Source organism: Acomys minous (genome assembly GCF_964271855.1).
Source record: "Acomys minous genome assembly, chromosome: 5".
NCBI classification, from domain to species: Eukaryota; Metazoa; Chordata; class Mammalia; order Rodentia; family Muridae; genus Acomys; species Acomys minous.
The window spans coordinates 22519649-22533192 of NC_140494.1; the positions used below are offsets into that span (position 1 = coordinate 22519649).

Sequence of the window (13544 nt, forward strand, 5' to 3'; positions counted from 1 at the left end):
AGAACAAAAACTAAATGAGGAAAAATGAAAGAGAAACTGAGAAAGTAAAAAAAAATTTTTTTAATTGTAAAATTTACGTAGTGTGATTCGTAAGGATGTCCTGAAAATGTCAGATATGAAGTAGAGTCCAGAGATCAGAGCAGGTTTATAGTGAAAAGTAGATGGATCATCACTGAAACCATGGGACTGGAGGGACATCTAGAGGGATCACAAACATAGAAGAGTCTGAAGTTACTGAGCCTGGGGCATTCCCACGTACAAGGGTCAAAGCTGAGGTAAAACTTCGATATTAAGCCTCCTATACACCAAGCCTGAGAATGTTCATTTAAAACCCAGGCCAGATATCTGAAGCATCCCATATCAAACAGATGCATCCATGCCCCTCAGTTGTTGCAAATTAATACTCCACAGAAAGATGTTCTTTGAAAAAAAAATTGAATTATACGTGTGTGCTCTATGTTCTGTGAATCTGCCATCTGCGTGTGCTGCCCATGGGAGCCAGAAGAGGGCGTCAGATACCCTGAAAACTGGAATTGAAGGTGGCTGTTCCACATAGGTGTTAGAGATGGACCGTGGGTCTTCAGGAAGAACAATATTCATTCTTAACTGCTGAGGCAGCTCTCCAGTCCCAAAACGTTTTTTAAATTTTTAATTGATGTAAGTCTCCTCATCTGGCCTATGGTGCTTGATGTTTTGTTTAATTTAATTTCAAATCATTCTTAACTGAATTGCCATTGCAATTAAAATGTCTCCCTCCCATTTTGAAACATAAAATGTTTCAAAGTATGGCTTCAGTTATCAACAAAGAAAGCATCACTTATTGCTGTGGGTACCCTTTCTACACTCAGAGACCTGGGTACTAAAAAACATTCATTTTTCTGTCTACTTTCCTTTGTGATTTCATAATTGCACCCACATAATTGTTTTATATCATTTGTTAGTGTTTATTTACCTTCATTTGTTCCTGAGAGTCATTTGCTAATTTTGATTTTGAACTTGTTTTTAAGGTGAGGACTAATTTGCTACATCAATTTCTAGCACAACACAATGCCACCTTTTTCTTCTGATGAGACCTCTATTTACATTTTAGTGATTTGTGAAGAGTCATCTTGAATATTTAAAGATGCTATCCTAGGAAAATCTCTGTTCTATTTATGCCCTACTTAGTAAAGTTATTTTGCAAAGGTTTTTGAATAGCTATAGCCAGAAGAAGCATCAACAAATCACAATGGAAATTGTACATAATAGAGAATGCCTTCCCAGAGGACCAAAGCGAAAAACACTGAATTTCTTTAAAATACCACAAATACTTTTGCAATGCCTGGTTGTTCCGGCAAGAAAGCAGACAAATTCCTGTGTGGCAAACACATGAAAGCTTCCATGTGGAGAAATAAGCAAAACCCAGAGCTGGTGTTAGCATCTTGGTAGCGGTCTCTGCCAAGCCTGGGAAATGTTAATAGGGACATTCAGAGGGTAAGAATTACCTACTGAAGCATTGCAGGAGCAGTGGCACCATCAGAGCAAGAATAAAAGCCCTGCAGAGGTAGACTTTGGCTTAGCCTCTGCTGTAAGTGAAGATCACAAGAATAAGCTATATAGAGAATTGACGGCCTCGTACCTTTACTCACACGCCATGTTGGATAGTCTTCAGTGTCAGTGTGACAGTTTAGAATCCCCATGGAAACGTACCTCTGTGTGTGTCCTGAGGGCGATTCCAGAGAGGTTTAATTTAAGAAGGAAGATCCACCCTGAATGTGGGTGACATTTGTTCCAGGGTCTGTGGTCCCAGGCTGACTAAAAAGAAGACAGAGGCTGGTGAGATGACTCGGCAGATGAAGTGGTTGCTGGTCAAGTTTAAGGACATGAGTATGACGCGAGGATTTCATAAAGGCTAGGCAACGTGGTACATGCTTGTAATCCCAAGGCTGGGGTGACAGAGACAGACAGATTCCCATGACTCATTGTCCAGCCAGCCTAATCTGTGAGCTCCAGGTCCCAGAGAGAGACCTAGCTCCAAAGCCAACACTCCTAAGGAGTGACACCTGAGTCTCACCTTAGGCCTTCACAATGAATATGTGCATGCACATGTGCGAGAACGCACACACACATGCACACAAACATATGAAGAGGCATACAAATAAAATAAATAAAAACTGGAAAGAAGGAAGCAAGCTGAGCACCAGCCCTCATCTCTCTCTGCTCTCTGATTGTGATCGGTGCTTCCTGCTGCCATGACTACCCAGTCATGATGGGCTGCACAAACTATAGGACAAACTAAATGCTTCCCCGTTCAGTTGTGCCTCACCAATTATTTTATCACAATAATGAAAGAGTAGGCAATGTGTCCTGCCACATTCAGCTTTAGCTGAATTGTTGAATTGTGAGTGGATAAAAACCAAAAGCCAAGTGCCAAAAATGCTACCTAATCCCTCCGATTTGGCAGTGGGCTAAAGCTGCCAATTTAAATTGTCTCTTAGAGAGTTTGCTTTATAAGTGGCATATAAGAATTCCCAGTTGGTCTTGATGGCACACACCTGTAATCCCAGCACATAGGGAGGCAGGGGCAGGCAATCTCTTCTGAGTTCAAGGCCAGCTGGGTCTACAAAGTGAGTCCAGGACAGCCAAGGCTACACAGTGAAACCCTGTCTCAGACAAAACAAATACAACCAAAAGAATTCCCACAGATCGCAGTCCAAACACATGCACCCACAGTAAATATTTGGTAAACACATAATGAAGTCAGTGATCATGTGTAGGCTAAGAAAATGAAAACACTGCTTTGTCAGAATACACTACTGACATCCGAACATATGGGGTGTACAATAAAGGGACAGATTTGAGCAATGTTGACCTGCTGCATTTTAATGTATTTTTTCTAACAATGAAAAACTATAATTAATGACTACAAGTAGAAACCCAATGGATTTGTTAAGTGCCAGACCAAATACAATAAGAAAAACCCAATGAACTGTGACTTTTTAAAGAATTGCCGTTGCTGCTGTTGTGCTATAACACGAGGCTGACCTTTAAGAGATCTTTCTGTGTCTGTAACATGAGACTTGTCCTGACCACATCTTTCTGTGTATGATGCAGATTGTCAGCCATAGGGCCATGCTGGGCAACATATCTCTCAGATTTCTTCATCTGTGTAGCTGAAATGTTTTGACCGTTATTTAATTATGAGTCATTTCTCCCTCCACTGAACTCAAGACAACCACCATCCTACTCTGTACTCCTGTGAATAGGATTTCTTAAAAAGACTTCTTTATTTCATACGTATATATGTTTGCCTGGATGTGTGTATGTGCACCATGTGGGTGTCTGGTACCCACAGAGGCCTGACCCTGGAACTGTAGTTGCACACAGTGGTGAGCCACGATGTGAGTGATGCCAACTGAACATGGGTCCTCTGCAAGCGCACAGGTGCTCTTAACTGCTGACAAATCTCTCCAGCCCCAAGTTACCTCGTTTAGCATCTCGTATAAGTGGAATGATTGAACATTTGCCTTTCGTGGCTGAGTTGTTTTATTTAGCCCAGGACCCTCAAAGTTCAGTTATATTATCACATGTTACAGGTGATACCTCCTAGGACTTTGATGTGCACGCTGTTGACAATTAGTAACATTGAACACCATTTCACATATCTTTTGGCTATTTGTATATTTTCCTTCGAGTTAGTTATGTCTACTGAAGTTGTTCTTAATGACTTTTTAATGATATCAACAGATTTTTCATTTGGGAAATTGATTGTATTCTCTTTTAATATATATTTTAATTGATCCCTTATTAAATATGTAGTTTATTGGATACTTCTCATTTCTGTGACAAAAAGCCTGGCATAAACACCTTAAGGAAGTGTTTTAACACTAACCCTAACCCCTAATCCTAGGCCGGACCATAACTCTAACCCTAATTCTAACCACCATTTTGCCTCACAACTTGACGGTAATAATCTGCATAGGGAGAGGAGTAGAAAGACTGCAGAGGCGGCAGCAACAGCAGCAGCAGGCAACCGTTGTTACATTGTATCTACACTCTGGAGAGGGGGAAGGGAGACAAGTGTGGATACTCCTCCAACTTTCTACGGTTTATTCTTCCTGGGCCCAGCCTAGATAGACAATTGCAATGCTCACATTTAGAGTAGGTCTCTGAACCTCTTTAACCCCTCCTAGGAAGGCTCCCATAGGCATACCTAGGGATTTTCTCCCGATTGTCACGAGATTACCCATCCCAAGTCCATCGTTTGCCATCATAACACCCTAACACATCACTTTTGAATCACAGCCTACTCCTGTTCCTTAGAATCCATCTTAAAATGCAAACTATGGTCATTCCAACTTCATAGTTCCTCTGCAGAACACCTCAGGAGGGTTCAAAAGCCTACTCTCATCTGAGACTCAAGGCAATTCCTTCAATGTGAGTCCTAGTAAAATCAAGAAATATGTTCCATATTTTGTGTCACACTTAGGAAACAAAAGTCTCAGGTCAAGTTCATAGTGAAGAACAGATACAAAGTTACCCTTCAGAATGAGTTTTATTAGGGGAGAGAGAGACCTCATAATCAAGGTCATCTGTGATTGGATCCTGATAGCTACCGTGTATAACATGACAGGTTTGCTGAAGGGAGAGACAGACCCTGAGCTCCCAGAAAAGATATAGCATCATGGCCATGGGCAGCTTTAATGGGGCCTGAAGGGACCTGGTGCCTTCCCTTTATAACTCTCAGAAGCGGCCTGTGTCTCTTATAGGCTGTCAAGGGGCAGGAAGCACTCCATATTACATAACCTAGTCTGTTGTAGTCTCCTGCCAGTAGTTATTAAAGGAAGAAGGCACTGGGGCCATGCTTACAAAGTTGCCTTTGCCAAGGCAGCAGGTAGGAGGCCATGTTTGCTTTTTCTTGCTAGTGCTGGGTGTTCTCAAAGTCAAAGTGTGTGCCTATCAAATGTTTGTCCTAAGAGATAGGCTGTCAGGGAGCATGGCTTCATTTGTAGGAGAGAGAAAGAGGCAGCTTGAGGGCCAGTAATCTTAACACTTATGTTATACAATGGCACAAACTAAAGATTCCCACTTTAGTAGGGAAAGGTGGAACATAGCAAGAAAAGAATGCGCCAAAGCAAGACCTAAACCTAGTAGAGCAAACACCAAATTTTATGGCTCCATGTCCGGCTTTTAGGGATCATACTGGAATCCTGTGGGCTCCAGTGGCCATGGCTACACTCATCCTCCTGCTGAGCTGTATCACTCACTGTAGGCCTAATGTTACTGTGCGCTGTGTAAAGATTCAAATGCTAATTGTTGTGCCCCCATATCTGATTGCAGTCCTTGTCCTGAGACTCTCCTATCTAAACTTTGCTCCTCAATTGGTCTCTGATATGTCAGTAAAGAGCCTGAACAGTCAGCAACTGGGTAGGAGAGAGAATAGGGCTGGACTTTCAGCTAGCCAGGTGGGGGGCGGGGGGGAGAGGAAGAGGAGAAGAGGTTGGGGAGTCGGGATTCAGCCATGAGGAGACATCAAAGAGACATCAAAAGAGAATGGCTGGAGCAGAGAAAAACCATTAAAAAGCAAGTATCTTGGGGATTTACAATAAGAGAAAGCCAGATTAGCTTAGTTCTTATGCTGTGAAGCTTATAAACAAATGTAAAAGTTAAGTCTCAATTAGTTGGGTGTTAGTTGGTTTAAGAGAGAAACCACAACACAATTTAAAACAACCACTAACAACTGACAGTACGTGTGGCCTTCTACTTGGGCCAGCAGCTTTCCTCAGCCAAGGCTTACAGGCCTGGCAAGTCTAACCTTCTGGGGACCCCAATACAATTTAGCTATTACCTTTTGAGGGTCATGAAGTGACCCTCAGGGGTCCTTCAAGGAATTCATTGCCCATCCTTAGTAGCTTTCCGAAACCTTGGTGCAAGACTCTACAGCTCCTTCATTCTTGCATCTTTACTCCCACAACCCAGTACCATGTGGATACTGCTGTCAAAAGCTGCTCTCTGGCCAGACTAGAAAACAAGTCAGAAGCTTCTGTGTGCCTGAGGCTGACCCTAGGGAAACATTTCTGGGACTGGATCAGAGTAGGAAACCTACGTGGTGACATTATCAATTATGGCTTCTCCTTTTATATTTGCATTTTCCCAAGTTGGAGCCAATGATAAATGAGATCGTGCCTACTGGGCACCTTTCTTCCTGACCCAGTGCCCAGCATAAAATCTCTCTGTAGTCGTACTAGTCTCTAAGAATTATAGCTGCCTTAAGCCTACACTCTCTTCTTAAAACAAAACAAAACAAAACAAAACAAAAAATCCTACAGATTTTTTTGTCTTTCTGTACCACTTTTTGCACACTCTCGTGTACATGTGTGTGTGTGTGTGTGTGTGTGTGTGTGCATACGTGTACTTGTGTGGTTGTTCATGGAAAGGCCGTGTGTGTGTGTGTGTGTGTGTGTGTGTGTGTGTGTGTGTGTGTGCATACGTGTACTTGTGTGGTTGTTCATGGAAAGGCCATTGTCATTTCTTGGGAGCCATCTCCTGTCTCTTCTGAGAGAGGAATCTGGGACTCAAAGTAGACTTAGCTGGGTAGCCAGCTGACCACTGAGATTCTCCTGTCTCTACCTGCACAGTGCTGGAATCACAACAGGCCTATGGTGGTTCAAATAGGAATGGCCCCCTATTCAACTTGGACCATACTTGGACCATAGAAAGTGGATACATTAGGAGGGGTGACCCTATTGGAATAGGCATGGCCTTGTTGGAGGAAGTGTGTCATTGTGGAGGCAGGCTTTGAGGTCTTATATATGCTCAACCTATGCCCATTGTGGCACACAGTCTGCTTCTGCTGCCTTTGAATCAAGACATAGAACTCACAGCTCTGTCTCCAGTACCATGTATGCCAGCACTCCGCCACATTTCCCCACCGTAATGATAGTGAACTAAACCTCTGAAGCTGTGAGCCAGCCCCAGTTAAATGTTTTCCTTTGTAAGAGTTGTCATAGTCACAGTGTCTCTTCACAGCAATGGAAAGCATAACTAAGACAATGGCCAATTTTTCACATAGGTGTTGGAGGCCACCTGTGTCAAGTCCTTGCTGTACCAACTGAACTATCTGCGCAGCCCCGACTTTCTTAAGCCTCGGTTCTACTTTCCTCCTTCCTTCTCTTCCTTCCTCCCTCCATCCCTCCCTCCCTCCCTTCTTCCTTTCTTTCTGTGTCAGGACTCAGACTCAGTATGTAGCAAAACTGAACTTTGGATGCTCCTGATTCTGTTTCTCCAGTGCTGGGATTGTTAGGTGACAGTCAACTGCACTACCACTAGTAATTTATGTGGTGCTGGGGATCCAACCTTCAATGTCTATAGACTAAGCTACATGTTCAGAATAAAACTTTCCTCTTTGTGATGCCGTTTTGAATGAGATTTTCTTTTGAAGATCTATTAATGTTGTTCAAGTTTCCCCTGAGACTGAAACATTCCATCCTGCAGAGAAGCTCCTTGAGCAGTAAGGTAAACACTCAAGATAGTATCAGGAAGTCCCCGAAATTGAGCAGATTTGCTGTTCAAATTGCCAAAGTAAACAATAAAAGCCCACGTCCCTCTCAGACAGAAAGAAACTGAGCTTCAAAAAAAAAAAGACTATGAGACCAGACCAGCTGCCTGGAAGAGGTTTAGACTAGAGTCACTTGGAAAGGACACTCCTGAGCCTGTTGGGCTGCCTGCAAGCTGTGCAGTGTACTCCAGGTTTCCCAGATTTTGTGAGCTGCCCCCACACTGAAGTGGGCCATGGTGATACAACAGTCTGAGTCATTTCTGCTCCTGTAAGTAACCCCTCACCCATACTCCAGTAGAAACCACACTGGTTTTCCAAGTTGGACTTTGGTGGTATCTATACTTTGATCTCTTGTAGGCACCCTATCTGGGGTGAGTAGATATGGGTTGTATGTCCCCAGGCAAAGTGTTCTTGGTATTTAGAAGCATAATTGATTTTATTAGTTTTATAGTTTTAGGTCCTGAAATTTTAGTAAATTCTAACAGTATTTTGCTGGAGTCTTTAGATGTAAATTATATATACATATATACATATATGTGTACATATGTGTATGTATTTATACATGTATATGTTGTGGGATATGTAGATATATAAATATGTAAATATATAATCATAACATCAGCAAATGGGGATATTTTCCTTCATTCTCATCTAGATGTCATTTTTTTATTATCTGTTAACTTGGGCTATGATTTCTAATATCATATTGAGCACAACTTCTGAAAGTGGACATCCTTGCCTTTTTCAGGTTTTAAAGCCTTTTTTTTTTGCAGATGTTCACCATGTTATGTGTTAGCTTGTAGCTTATAACATATTATTATGCAGAAGTAATTTACCTCCACTCCAAGTTTGCAGAGGGTTTGGATTTTGCCAAATGCTTTTTCTGCTTCTGTTACAATAATCATCCTTTGCTGCTTGTATTTGATTTGTGTCATCACTCTATCAATACGTTGTATCATAGTGATTGATTTTCTTATTTTCTACCATCCTTGCAATCCAGAGAAAATTCTCATTTATACGTTGTGCACAATTCTTTAATGATGTTGAATTTAGTTTGCTGCTGTACTGTTGAGAAATTTGACATCTATGCTTCTGAGGAATACTGGTATGAGTCCTGGTATATATCAACTTCTCCTCTGCCTCCTCCTTATAGTATCCTCCTCCTTATATTCATATATGGGTAGTATCAGCTTTGTAAAATGAGTCTGGAATTACCTCCTCCTCTTCAGTTTTTCAGAAGAGTTTGTGTGTTTAGTGGTGATTCTTTTTTTTTTTAGGATTCATTTATTTATCATGCATAATATTCTACCTGCAAGTATGCCTGCACACCAGAAGAGGGCACCAGATCTCATTTTAGATAGCTGAGAGCCACCATGTGGTTGCTGGGAATTGAACTCAGGAGCTCTGGAAGAGCAGCCAGTGATCTTAACCTCTGAGCCATCTCTCCAGCCCATTGGTGGTGATTTTTTAAGTGTTCAGTGCAATTCACCATGAAGCCACTTTGTCTCCATGATTCAGCAGGAACGTTTTGATTATCAATTCAACAGTCTTTTATTTGCTTGTCTGTTTGTTTGTTAGAGACAGGGTTTCTCTGTGTAGCCTTGGCTGCCCTGGGCTTGCTTTGTAGAGCAGGCTGGCCTCACACTCTCAGAGATCTGCTTGCTTCTGCCTCTCTGAGTGCAAGGATTAAAGGAGTGCACCACCACACAGTGCTCAATTCAACATTCTTAATGCATATAAAGATGGGTACCTAGACTTCATCTCTGCATCATTACTTGGTAGACCGTGTGCTTCTGCGGGTTTATCTGTTTCTTTTAGGTTATCTGGATTTGTAGACATACAATTTTTTTTCTTTTATTGAAAATAGATTCTCTTCTAACACAATACCTCCTGATTATAGGGTCCCTTCCCTCTCCTCCTTCCAGTTCCTCCCACATCCCCTCCCCTCTGGATCCTCTTCCTTTTTCTCATTAGAAAAGGCTTCTAAGAGATAACAAACAAACATGACAAAATAAAATATAATATGATGAGGCAAAAGCTATCATAATGAACTTGGACATGGCGACCCAATAGAAGGAAAAGAGACCCAACCATAGACAAAAAGAGTCAAAGACTCACTTGTTCATACACTCAGGAGTCCCATATAAATACTAAGCTAATAGCTATAATATGCACAGAGGACCTGATGTAGACCTACATAGGCCCTGTGCTTGCTGCTTAGCTTCTGTGTGCCATAAGCTCCTTGCTTAGTTTATTGAGAAGGCCTTGTTCTCCCAGTGTCTTCCATCACCCCTCTGGCTCTTACAATCTTTCTATTTCCTCTTCCAAGGGATTCCCTGAGCTTAGAGAGAAGGGATTTGATGCAGCCCTCCAATTTAGACTCTCTCTCTCTCTCTCTTTCTCTCTCTCTCTCTCTCTCTCTCTCTCTCTCTCTCTCTCTCTCTCTCTCTCTCTCTCCATAATGTCTGGTGGTGAGCCTCTGCTCATCTGCTTCGAGAGGAAGTCTCTGATGATGACTGATCTATGAGTATAACACAATATCATTAGGAATCATTTTATTGATTTTTTTAGACCCATAGTTTTTGCTTTTACCCTAGGTCTCTAGTCTTATCTAGTCTATAGGCTATCTACCCTAGTCTGTCTAGTCTCTGCTTCTTAGTGACCTAAGCAATGTTGGGTATGGACTGCTTCTCATGGAATGGGTCTTAAGTCAAATCAGAGATTGGTTGGCTGCCACCAATGCCCATGCATATTTTATAGGCAGGACAGATTGTAGGCCAAAGGTTTTGTGGCTGGATTGGTGTCCACATCTCTCTTTTTGTAGCCTACAGAGTACCTTCCTGCCCAAAAGAGACTAGTGAATAGAAGTAAAGGCTCCATGTAGGTACCACCTCAACTTCTCCATGTTCAATAACATGTTTGTCTGTTATTCTTAGCAATGGCACCCTGTTGTTAGCTTGTAGAGAGCACCCTTTTGTCCCCTATTCAGTCTAGGTTGTTTTGAAGATTTCTATGGGACCTCCCATGGCCAACAACTCAATTGAATGCAACTGGAATTTTAATTCCCTCCCCTGGAAGCCTTACCTGGCAATAACAGATGGCTGGGTGAGAGGGTCTGCTTCATACATTCAAAGTTTTCTACTACACTAGGTTTTCACATCAGCCCCATTCTAGCTGTTTCTCCTTTCTCTCTCTCTCTCTCCCTCCTCCCTCTCTCTCTCTCTCTCCCTCCCTCCTTCCCTCCCTCCCTTCCCTCTCCCTCTCCATTCCTTCTTCATCCCCTACCTGATCTCTCACACTCCTATCCTCACCCATAAAATCTATTCTATTTCCTCCCAGGAAGATGCATATGTTTTCCCTAGACTACTCCAATTTACCTAACCTCGCTGAGTCTATAGATTATAGCTTAGTTACCATTTATTTAATGGCTAATATCCACTTAAAAGTGAATACATACCATATTTGTCTTTCTGGGTCTGGGTCACCCAACTCAATATAATTTTATTCTAATTCCATCCATTTGCCTGGAAATTTCATGACATCATTTTTAACACCTACGTAGTACTCGATTATTTAAATGTACCACATTTCTTTAATCTATTCTTCTGTTGAAGAACATCTAAGTTGTTATGAATTTCTGGCTATTATGCATAAAGCCACAATGAAAATGGTTGAACAAGTGTCCTTGTGGTATATGTCCAAGAGTGGTATAGCTGGATCTTGAGGTAGATCAGTTTCCAACTTTCTGAGGAATTGCTATATTGGTTTCCATAGTGGTTATACAAATTTGCACTCCAACCAGCTATGGAGGAGTGGTCCCCTTGCTCCACATCCTCACCAGCATGAGCTGTCACTTGTGTTATTGATCTTAGTCATTCGGACACATATAAAGTGGAATCCCAAAGTAGTTTTGATTTTCATTTCCCTGTTGGCTAGGAATATTGAACATTTCTTTAAGCATTTCTCAGACATTTGAAAATCCTCCATTGGGAATTCTGTTTAGATATGTATCCTATTTTTCAATTGAATTATGTGGTTTGTTGGTGTCTAGTCTCTTTATATATTTTGAATATTAGTCCTCTATTAGATATGGAGTTGGTAAAAATCTTTTCCATTCGGTAGGTTGTCATTTTGTTCTGTTGGCAATGTCCTTTGCCTTACAGTAGTTTTTCAGTTTCATGAGCTCCCATTTATTAATTGTTGATCTTAGTGCCTGTAGTATGGATGTTCTTATTAGAAAACCATCTCCTGTGCCAACATGTTCAAGGCTCTTCCCCGCTTTCTCTTCTACTAGGTTCAGTGTACCTGATTTAATGCTGAGGTGTTTGATCCACTTGGACTTGAGTTTTGTGCAGGGTGATTAATATGGATCTATTTGCATTCTTCTACATGCAGACATAGAGTTTGACCAGCACCATTTGTTGAAGATGCTGTCTTTTTTCCAGTGTGTATTTCTGGCTTCTTTATCAAAGATCGGGTGTCATTATGGATTTGGATTTGTGTTTGGGTCTTCAATTCAATTCCATTGATCAATCTGACAGTTTTATGCCAATACTATGTATTTTTAATACTGTGGCTCAGTAGTATAACTTGAAATCAGGGATGGGGATACCTCTAGAAGTTCTTTAGGATTATTAGGATTGATTAGGATTGATTAGCTATCCTGGGTGTTTTGGTTTTCCATATGAAGTTGAGAATTGTGCTTTTGAAGTCTGTAAAATTTGTTTTGCATTGAATCTGTAGATTGTTTTTGTAAGATGGCCATTTTCACTATGTTAATCCTACTGATCCATGAGCATGGGAGATCTTTCCATTTTCTGATTTCTTTCTCAATTTCATTCATCAAAGACTTGAAGTTTTTTTTAATCATACAAGACTTTTAGTTGCTTGGTTAGAATTACCCCAAGATTTTTTAAATTATTGGAGGATATTGTGAAAGGCATTCTTTCCCTGATTTCTTTTTTCATTCTGTCATGTGTACATAGGAGGGCTAAAGATTTTGTTTAGTTAATCTTTATCTAAGCTACTTTGTATCCAGCTACTTTGCTGAAATTATTTATCAGCTGTAGGAATTTCCTGATGGAATTTTTCAGGTCACTTATGTATACTATAGTATCATTTACTAATAACAATACTTTGACTTTTTCCTTTCCAATTTCTATCTCCTTGATCTCCTTCAGTTATCTTATTGCAATAGCTAAAACTTCAAGTACTATATTGAATAAATGTGGAGATAGTAGACTACCTTGCCTTGTTTCTTAGAAGAATTGCTTTGAGTTTCTCTCCATTTAATTTGATTGTGGCAATAAGCTTTTTGTAACTGGCCTTTATTATGTTTAGGTATGTCCCTTACATCCCTCATCTCTCCAGGGCTTTTATCATGAAAGAGTGTTGGATTTTGTCAAAGTCTTTTACTGCATCTAGTTATATGATCATGTGGGTTTTTCTTTCCATTTGTTTATTTGGAGCATTATATGTACTGATTTTTGCATATTGAACCATCTCTGCATCTCTGAATGTTTGGAAGAATTCTGCACTAAAACTATTGGCCTTGGACTTTTGGGCAAGGGGAGACTTTTAATATCTGCTTCTATTTCATTAGAGGTTGTAGGTCATTTAAATTGTTTATCTGATCTTGATTTAACTTTCATAAGTGGTACTATTGATAAAATTATCTATTTCTCTTAGATTTTCCGATTTGGAGGAGTACATGTTTTTAAAGGTTGTCCTTATGACTCTTTGGATTTCCTCAGTGTCTGCTGTCATGTTCTTTTTGTTTCTGATTGTGTCACTTTGGATAGTCTCTCTGTGTCTTTTAGCTAGTTTGGGTAAGGGTGTGTCTATCTTGTTGATTTTCTCAAAGAACCAACTTTGATTTCTTTATATTGTCTTTTTGTTCTGGAGCTTTCTAGTATGCTGTTAACTTGCTACTATAAAATCTCTCCAATTTTTGTGTTAGAACTTAGTACTGTGAACATTTCTCTTAGCACCACTTTCACTCTGTCCT

At 40.7% G+C, this 13544-nt stretch overlaps 1 protein-coding gene across 12 annotated transcripts in view; it reads left to right on the top strand.

The window, feature by feature from the left end:
- KIAA1217 overlaps positions 1 to 13544 on the top strand; it is a 797280-nt gene that overhangs the window by 336446 nt on the left and 447290 nt on the right. The gene's annotated exons all lie outside the window — the stretch shown is intronic.